Source organism: Arachis duranensis, chromosome 9 (assembly GCF_000817695.3).
Source record: "Arachis duranensis cultivar V14167 chromosome 9, aradu.V14167.gnm2.J7QH, whole genome shotgun sequence".
NCBI lineage: Eukaryota > Viridiplantae > Streptophyta > Magnoliopsida > Fabales > Fabaceae > Arachis > Arachis duranensis.
The window spans coordinates 62,383,040-62,393,804 of NC_029780.3; the positions used below are offsets into that span (position 1 = coordinate 62,383,040).

The 10,765-nt window shown below is 32.2% G+C and overlaps 1 long non-coding RNA gene across 1 annotated transcript; it reads left to right on the forward strand.

The window, feature by feature from the left end:
- Positions 1-6,078: 6,078 nt before the first annotated feature.
- LOC110275845 (uncharacterized) lies at positions 6,079-9,581 on the forward strand. Its single transcript, XR_002368202.2, has 2 exons — positions 6,079-6,915; positions 9,374-9,581. It is a non-coding gene; the product is annotated as an uncharacterized LOC110275845 (long non-coding RNA).
- The last annotated feature ends 1,184 nt before the right edge of the window (positions 9,582-10,765 follow it).

A 10,765-nucleotide genomic window follows, 5' to 3' on the forward strand; every position in this document is an offset into this window, starting at 1 on the left:
ATAAAGCGCTACATAATCTCCCTTAGTAGTATAATAACTTTATATAGCCAGTGCATCTGTTTGCTCAACTTGATTATATAAATAAAAAGAAATATAAATGGATACATATATCCATAACTTATAAAATACTAATGATGCATATATTGCGGTAATTGATTTCTTATGTGATTTCTTAATTCCTCCATCATTTTCTAAAAGTTCGTTCAATAACACTCTTCATACATAAATGATAGTAATTAAAAACTTCATTATGTGATCTAAAAGGAGTATTTTTTATCTAAATAATATTCTAAATTCAGAAAGATGATATTTTATATTTCTTAATTGCTTTTTTTTTTATTATAGAAACTATTGTAATATTCTTGAACTTAGTTACTATATTTTTCCAACCTTCTTAATTAAAGTGTATGAGATAATAATTTTCTTCTGACATACAGTAAAAAAAATTTTCGGTAGTATAATCATTCTATCTAACCTTTTTAGTCATTTGTATTTTAGTTGAATTTTTTTTTATTGACTTTTCTAGAAATTAATTTTGGAGGTATGCTATTTTGTGTAATCATAAAAAGACTATCAAAATTATATGTAATTTTTATTAGTATTTTCAAATCAAAATTATCTAACCTTATTAGTATTTTTATTAGTATTTTAAAGAAGTAAGAACCAACTAATCAATAAATATTAGTAACTAAAATTAATAATAAAATATAATAAGGTATGACAACTTAAGGAGTCTTTTCAACAAAGTAATGAGAATTAGGAAGGGATTTAGAATTTGGAGAAAACTTTAATATTCAAAAAAAAATTAAAGATTTCGAGAAAAAATTAAAATTAAGGATATAAATTGTAATTACTAATTATGTTAAAGGATATTTTTGGTAAAAATATTTAAAAATGATTTTTTTCTATTTTTTTAAAAGTAATGTGCTGTTGTGTAAGATTCTAGATTTTTAAATATTAGATTATGATATTTATTATAATTTTAAAGAAAAATTTATATGATTACCTCTAATTTAAAATTGATAAATAAATAATATTTTTTTTAAGATAATTTTGTTGGATTAAAATTAGTCTTCAATTATTACATTACCTCTATTTTTATTAGAAATTACCAACTTACCTTCACCCTTTTTTCCCAAATCAAAATCCTAATTCTAACCTAGGTGAGACACTCCCTCACCCTTCCTTTTTCCCTCAACAGCCGCCACCCCGTTCCCACACACACAGCCATTATTACTATGTTTTTGGTTCTTTCTTGTGCAGTAATTTGTTTTTGTTCCAAAAATCCTTTTAATTGATGCTTTTATTATATGTTGCTGAGGATTTTGCAGTATTATTGACATAGAATTGAGATTCGATTCTTGCATGTGTGATTAAAGTTGCTACAATTGCTGCGAAAGTGGAGTGGAGTTGAGGTTACGGCTGCCCCTATCAGCTATTGCGAGTCGGGAAAAAGAGGATTTTGACGCGTTTTATAGTTTTTTAATTTTGACTATTTGAGGTAGTGGCTTTTTCTTAAATTCATTTTACTTTTAAAAATTGTTACAAGTCGATATGAATGCGAAAAATGCATTTTTATGATTTTGTAAATCTTATGGATTGAATTGAGTTGTTTTGAATGAATGTAATTGCTTGCCTTGTTGGTTTATTGATCGATTAAAAATGTTTAGTTGATTGTTGCTGAAGTGATTGCTTGATAATACTGTATTGATTGTGAAATTGAAACGTGATAAGTAATTGTCGAATGGAGTTGGGTTTTGTGGTTGGTTTGAAGTTGTTATGATGATGGTTGGATTGTGGCTGTTTCTTATTATTGAGATGGAATACTTGCTATAAGTTTTTAGTAAATTGATGATGTCATTTTTATTTCCAAATTGAGTGGATTAAGAACATTGTTTCTTTTTATTTTTGTTGAGAAAAAGGTCAGTGATTTGCGGTGATTGATGGAACTCGTAAGGAGTGGTAAAGTTCATATTTTAGGAGAGGTGTTGTCAAAATTTTTATAAATTTGGATTAAATTGAATAATAAAAAAAGAGATTGGTTGTTACCCCCAAGCTTAGAAACTTTGTTTAAAGTGTTATTTAAAAAATTTGGGTTGAGAAATTATTTATTTGATTTTGATTTAACTATAGAAAGGATTGTGTTTTGGGGTATTTTTATGTTAAAGTAATTATTCCAAAATAAGTGGTTATGTTTCAATAGAGTTTTAATTGGGAAATAAGAATGATTTTGAATCCTTTTAGGAAGACATTTTAAACTTAAATGATGTTAAAGTTAGTTTTGAAAAATTGGTTGAAGAAAATGAATTACTTCTAAATAAAGGATTATATTTTGAAGATGTATTTAGTAAATATAATGTGTTTGAATTGATTTAACGCAACGATATGATTTTCGAGCCTTCTAGAAATGATTAAACTTAGAAATGAAATTAAAATCGGTTTTGGGAACTTGTTTTAAAAAAATGTGATTTTTATGGTTATGTTAAGTTGAGATTTTCAAGAATTATGGAGTTACGTTGAATTATATTATATGAAATTGGTTGAGAATCTAAGTGAGGCTTATGATGAAAATTATTATTTAGATATATGTTGGTAAATTATGATTAATGATGAATTAGATGATGAAAATAAGTTTGATTGATATGATACTGCCTGTGTAAATGCAAGGGTTGTGATTTTGTCCCACTTGCTCCAGGCTAAGATTTGAGAATATATGGAGAGATTATGATCGATGATAAATGATTGTTATTGACAATGGGAATTGATTAAGTTTGTGACTATGAATATGATTATTGACTGGCAAAGATCGTGGTGGTGTACTGCATGTCCAGTGCTGAATATGTTAATTAAGAATGATTGTGAATATAATTGATTATATGTAACTTATGCATCTGGCAAGGATCGTGATGGTGTACTGTAACACCCTACCACACAGAGTTTTATGCTTAAGTCGTAAATCAAAGGTGGTGAGATATTACGACCTCTAAAAACAAAATACATACATAGTATTTTAAGGAATATATCTTAATTAAGAGTTTGTGAAAAGAATAATAAAAATAAGTACGTATCACTCGTGAAGCATTGAGAGTAAAGGTGCATAACTGAGAAAACAAAAACATAAGAATATATATATATATGATTCAAAATAAAATACATAAATAGTACTAGTCTCAACCTACGAAAAAAAGACCGGCTAGACAAATATATATACAAACCCAAAAGTATGAGAATAGTAAACATAAGGGCTATACTACACATCCAAGTATTTTTCCATCCAAGTTTTATTCAAATAGGTCCAACACTAACAAAAACTACTCTTATTAAAAGAGCGTCATTACACGCGTTTTATCTTCTTCTCCTCCCTCGCGCTTCTTCTTCTTCTTTTCCCATGCGCTTTTTCTTTTTCTTCTTCTTCTTCTTCTTCTTCTTCTTCTTCTTCTTCTTCTTTCAAATACATGCATATGTCTTCTTCTTCTTCTTCTTTCAAATTCATGTATACCTTCTCTTCATCCTCCTCCTCCTCCTCCCTCTCCTTCTTCGCGCACGCAGTTTTTTCTTTTTGCTTCTCCTCCTTCTCGTTATTTTCTTCTTCTTTCTTCTTCTTCTTCTTCTCCTCTTTTGTTATTGTCATCACCAACAACACACATTATTTTTTCAATTGAATTGAATGGAATGCAATTTTTAAATTGAATTGAATGGACGTAGGACGCAGGTGTTCTAAATCAAAATTGAATTGAATTGAATTGAAAATCTCTAAATTGTAGACAGAGGTGTTTCGAATTTGATTTTATATAATGGATTATGTTTCGTTCAGTCAGTACTATACAATTGTTTCACCATGAGTACTGTGTTCGGTTCATTATGCAGAAAGCTTTTTGAATTTGATTTTATATAATGGATTATGTTTCGTTCACTGAGTACTATACAATTGTTTCACCATGAGTACGTATTCAGTTCATTATGCAGAAAGCTGTTCGAATTTGAATTTATATAATAGATAATGTTCCATTAATTTAGTACTATACAATTGTTTCACCATAATAACATGTTCGGTTCATTTATGTTCTGCACAATTCAAAACTCTTCCTCCTCACCTTCTCCTACTTCTTCACCAGGGAGAGAGGGAGGAAAAGACAAAAAAATACAGCAACAACAACAATAAAAGAATGACGATAAGGAGAAAACACGTGAAGAAGAAGGAACGCGAAAAAGTAGGGAGAGAATGAGGAGGAGGAGGAACGTGAAGAAGAAGACGACGCTCCGTGAGTAAACAAGCGTGAGAAGAAGAAGAAGCATGGGGAGAAATGAAGAATTAGAAGAGAAGAAGCGTGAAGAAATAAGAAAAACGGAAAAAGCGCGTGACCAAAAATTGCTTGGATGAGCTTGAATGCCAAAATTGATTGGATGTGGAGAATATCTCTAAACATAAATTCTTTTTCTACAAAATCAACCTCTAAGAGAGATGTGCAAGTTAATATATAAAAGTGGAGAATATATATATAAGTACAGAATATAAATTCTAAAAGAAATCTTTGCTTTCCAAGATTAGATCTTGCACGATCAGCGAGGTGCATCACATCCTGTATCTATAAAGTATAAATTTCCGAAACAGGTGAGAACATCATCCTTTACAGTGTTCTCAGCAGGGTAAAAATTTTAAATAGGGGCGATATAAAGATTGCATGAACCCACTAGACAATCCTAAAACTCCAGCAGATAAGATCCAAGCCTAAAGTCCTCTCTATATCCCGGCAGGATAACAGGCTAATCTCAGTTATACATATATTCCCAATCTCATTTACTTTAAAACAGTCATTATCAAACTAATCTCATCTCAATAGTATTTATTTTTTCTCAATATTTAGTTTCAACATATTTAGTGATTTTGAGTTCTCAACTCTCATCAACACAAGTCATCAGTTCTCTCATTGTCATAATGGTTTAAACTCAGTAAATTTGATATCCCACCATTTTATTCAGTAGTGGTAATAATCTCCAAACAGAACAGCCCCCAGCATCAATCGACACTAGCATGAGGGATCTCTCAGATATTCAAACACAAGAAAGACAAACAAATAATACATAAGTAAATTCAGGTAAAGCAATTAGCACATAGTCACTTAATATACACAAATAAACAAGCCATGACAAGTAGAAAACCTAAACAAATCAATCAAATGCAGATGATGTATGCCTGTCCTATTAGCTATAAGCTCACATGTCGGTTACTTTTCCAGAATCCGACACATCCGTTAGCTAACACGAACTTTGTCTCTCTACTGTTATCTCGCATATATGTATACTATATGTATCTCGCAGGGTGAGTGTCTTGTACACCTCGCAAGTAGAATAACCTGTATTTCTCACTGAATGAGTGCCTTGTCACCTCGCAGACAGAGAAAACCTCGCAGGGTGAGTGTCTTGTCACCTTGCAAGTAGAATAATACTTATATTCATCGATTCTGTTTTCTTTGGTTTATGTTCGAACTTATTTAATTATAACAATTTTCAAGAACGAAAATTTTTCTGCAATGGGTAGAATGTAACATCCCAAATTTTTGGATAATTAAATTTATTATATTTGTTGAGGATTTTATTTTAAAAAAATTATTTTACTGAAAGTAATTAAATAAAGTTTTATGATACTTTGAATATAAAAAAAAATTAGGAGTTAAATGTAGTTTTTTTTATAATAATTGAAGTTTAAATTAATTAAAATTTTTATATAATCTTTATTGAATATTTGATATAATTGAAATTATAATTTTAGTAATTAAAAAATAAGAAAGAATTGTATAATTTAATTTAAATAAATTCTATTATGAATGAATTATGTTATTAATTTAAACTCTTAGAAATTAATTTATTAAAAATTATTAGATTGACTTTTATAAATACTTTAAATTTAAGTCAATTAATATTTATGTATAATTTTTATTATAATTAAATTGGAATTAAAGTTTCGGAGATAGAAAAATAATGAAAAGTTATGTCATTTATATTTATTTTTTTATAAAATCTCTAATTTCTAATTCTAATTTCTAAATTGAAAATCCAAAACCTAATTTCCAAAACAAAACCCTAACCCTTCACCCAATACACACGCACACTGAACACAGAGGGAGACAGAGGAGAATGCGGGAAGGGAAGAGAGGGAGGAGAAAGAAGACGGCGTTGGTTGGGGGCTTCGCCGCCGTCGCCGTCGAGCATGAAGCGTGGAGAAGAGAGATCCCGCGTCCGAGAGAGAAGAGGAGATGCTGTCCGCGCTGCTGCCTCCATCGCTGTCAATCCGCCGCTGCCACTGCTAGGGCTCGTCGTGGGAAGCGTTGCCGTCACCGTCACCGTCACCGTCGTGCCCTGGTGCCGTCGATGGAAGCCACCGCCGTCGCCTGAGAAGAACCCGAAGAGAGAGAGGGAGCCCGAGAGAGGAACGCAAAGCAGGACCCTCCGTGTCGCGCCGCCGATCTGTCACCGTGCTGCTGGGCTGTTGCCGCCACCGAAGGTCAGTCGCCGTCGCCGTCGCCGTGGGTTATTTCCGCCGTCCAAGCCATCAATGAAGGGAGCCTTGCCGCTGTGTGCTAAGAGGAGGAGGAGCCCCTATCATTGACGTAATGAACAGAACGGAAGAAGGGGGCACCGGAGAGTGATGCTGCTGCCGTGACCATCACTGAGCTCTGCGCTGTCGTTGGAGCTGCTGACAAAGAGGTCGCCACCGTTGAAGCTCGCTGGAGAAGGAGTCACTATCGGAAGAAGCTGCCACTGCTGTGTGTAGAAGAAAGATGAGAGTCGCAAGAATCAGGGGTAAGAAAAGGACACGATGCTGTTGTTATTGCTGCCGGGTCGCCGCTGAAGCCCTCTTCTGCCGTCGGAGCTGCTGTTCGGCTGTCTTGATTACGTTGTTAATGCGACATTGAGGTAGGAGATTTATTTTTAAAGTAAACATTTTTAATTTAGAATGCATACAAAGTTCATTGGATTATTGCAAATAGTTAATAATGGTTTAGAATTGATTAATTGATGTGAATTGCTTGAAATGTGTTTGATAATAGTTAGCTGTTGTGATTATTCTGAATTATGAATTAGAATTGGATGCGATTGTGATTACTCTAAATTATAAGTGAAATTAGATGCGGTTGTGAATTGTATTTTGAATTATTGATTTTTGTGATGAATTGGCTGAGACTCTGATCTTGAATGAATTATTTTGAATTGTTTGATATTGAATTGGAAATTTAATATATTGGAATGGCTGTGAAATGGATTTGCGACGGGTTGGAATTGGTTGACATGTGGTTGTGAATGTTGATTTATTTGATATTACTTATTAAATTGAAATATGACGAGTTAATTATTGAAAATCTGACGTTTTGATAATTAAGTAATTGAGTTTGGATTGTGGTTGTGAGTGTGACTGGTTTGCTCGATGGTGTTCTGATAGTGGCTACTGTTGATTTATGATTAACTGGAATTGATTTTGAGAATTGTTAGAAGATTGAAGTTTGATTACCGAATTATTCTCTTGAAATCTGACTTTTAAAACAAAATAGTAACTTTGCTAATGAATAAATGACTTTAAAATAACTAGAATTATGGAATGCTGATTTTTGGGATTACTAATTGATTAAGTTTAATTTCGAAAGGATTCTATGATATGTGGAAATTAGTTATGAATTGATGATAATGGAGTTGGATTGATGGATCATATGGGAATTTCAGAGTATGATTGAATTACTATTTATCATGAATTGTGAATTTCTGATTGATTAAGAATCTTTTGTTTGACAATTATTGAGAAAAGGACTGATGAATTGTTGAGAAAGAGGGAACCCGTAAGGGTGGCTAAGTCCGAGTTTTAGGGGTGGTGTTGCCGAACTTTTACAAAATTTGAGGCTTTGTTTGAAATGTTATTTTAAAAGATTTGGATTTGGAAAATTATATTATTTGAGTTTTATTTAGTTAAGAAAAGAATTATAATATTTTGAATTCGATTTACCAAAGAAAGGTTTATGATTTGAGTTTGAATTATTTAAGAAAGGAATTATGTTTTGAGTTTGATTCAATATGAAAAGAGTTATCTTTTGGGCTTGAAATAAAGGATTATCTTTTGAGGAGTTTGGTGAATTTATAATATTTGAATTTGAATGATAAAGAGAGGTGATTTTTGAGCCTTTGGAAAGTTGGTAAATATTGAGAAAGGGTTTTATTGGATTACTTTTAATGAGATGATTATGTTTTGAAAATTATTTAGTAAATTTAAAACAAATGATTCTCTTGAATCTTTTGAAAGAGAATTAAATTGAAAAATAGTTTAAAGTTTGTTTGAGTTAAGATGTTACAAAAGTGAAAGCAGTAAAATTTGTATAGTATGATTGAACAGAAAAAGAAAGAGATAGTATGATTGAACAGAAAAAGAAAGAGATACCGCATAAGAATGTGAAACTAATGATGATAATGAGAATAAGAATCAAGAGTTGAACCTTGTGGTATGATCATCTATTGTATGTACACCTGTTGCATTGAGGCAGTCAGAGATAGATAGTGGTACGATCACTGAGAACACTTTTCTGGGATATTTAGCTATAATGCTATGCTGTAAGACAAAGGTTGTTTACAGAGGTATCGAGATACACACAGTTAAAGTGTGCTCCTGTAAGACAGAGGTTGCTTACAGTGAATGTGTTGTACTCTTGTAAGACAGAAGACAGAGGTTGCTTACAGTGAGTGTGTTGGGTGTATATCGGCTAATAAGTGTCGTCCTGCAAGACAAAGGTTGCTTGCAGTGGATACCCTGCAAGACAAAGGTTGCTCACAGTGGGTATTGCCAGCAGGAAAGCTTTATCTAGACAGAGGTGTTGGGTAATGTCGTGAGCGGATTAGTAACCGACAGAGGAGTTCATTACCTGCACTAATACTAGACATACATCATCCTTGTTTGTGCATATGCATTTGATTGTGTTGCTTATCTTGTTTCTTTGTGATTGTGCTATTTGTCTTGGTGACTTATGTGCTTGATTTGATATTTTTGTTGATGCTGTTAACCTAGTAAAGTATTGAGGAATGGTATTTGTGAAATGAGGTTTGGGTATATTATTTATGTTGCTGATTTACTTTATTATTATGGTGATTGAGGAATGCTATGTGTGGCTGATGAATTGTTAATGTGACTAAGGCTTTATTTAAATAATATGATTTAAAGAAAAGGATTTAATCTGTTTTAAGTAAAACTTAAGAAATTTTTAAAGGTTTGACAAAGAACACTGTATTTTGGAATATGAGTCAACTATTTGTATTATATTTAGTACTTTTACGGCATTCCCATTTCCTACTGAGAACGTGTGGTTTGTTCTCACCCGAAAATTTTTCACCCTTTCAGTGACACAGGTTCGAAGACTCGGTAAGAAGCTGCGGACGATTAGTAGATTTACTTATGATTCCTGTTGTTGTTATGGAGTTTTCCACGCCTTTGTTGATTAAGATTTTATTTTATACAGAGAAATAGGAGTTGTAACTAAATTTCATTTAAATTCTTTTGTATAAGATTTATTATTATTAGTAATTATGTGATTATTATTATTTGGTGATCTTTGATATATGATTTTTAATAAATAAAAACAAAATTTTCTAGAATCTTCTATAAAACTGAATCGCAATATCGAACTAAAAGTTCAATATTAAATAGTTAATAAAGAAAATAGATTAGTAACATCTTACTTTTGGTACATGACGTACTGAAAGTTAGGCCGTTACACAGAGCAATGATACATATTGAAAATGGAGAATTGATGCTAAGAGTGCATGATGAACAGTTAGTATTCTATGTTTTCGAAATCATGCATAAATCTATTCAAGAGAAGGATTGTATGAAGGTTGATCCAAGTTTGAAGGAAGCACCAAATGAATCACCTCTAAAGCATCTAAGCCCATACTTGAAAGAAACAGAAGAAGTAGAAATGGTGGAGCAAGTTGAAGGAATCATGGGAGTCAAGAAGGAGTTGCAACCAAAACTTCCATATGAGATAACTAACAAAACTCCTCCTGATATTGAGACCAAAACATGCTTTGAGAAAGAATCACTACCTGAAGAAGAGAAGAATCTCAAGAAAAAAGTGCTTAGAGGTTAGAGAACCAAGGTCTCCACTGAAGATTTTTTACCAGAGGATAAAGTGATGCTAATTTACCAACCAATAGAGCCATCCACACGCTTCTCTGGACACTACAAAGTGAACAAAATCCTTTCATTTGAACATGTGGAAATCATAAAAGAAGACACTGGGAGAAAGCTTACTGTGAGAGGAGAGGAGCTGGAGCATTATGATCATCATCCTCCCTAACAAAGGACAACCGTCAAGCTAATGACATTAAAGAAGCGCTTGTTGGGAAGCAACCCAACCTTAAGTAACTCTTTCATAACCTTTGTCAAAATAAATGGTTAACTGAACTTTTGTGTATTGTAAAGAATTAAGTTTGGTATTGCACACCAATGTGATTGTGATAACAATGCAAATAAATCAAGGGTGAATGTATGGTACTAAGTTTGGTGTTCCACCATTAATTTCATATGAGCATAATGCACCCTTTGAGACAATCATGAATACTCACTAATCCAAACAATCACAGAAGTTAATTAACTTTGCATTCAATTGCTTACTTTCTAGTTTTATACTGTTGTTTTGGTTGCATGCATGAAAAGCTTAATTATGCATTCTGTTTTGCATAAAAGGATGAGCAAGTAATTAAGTTTGGTGTCAGACACCTAACTTAACTC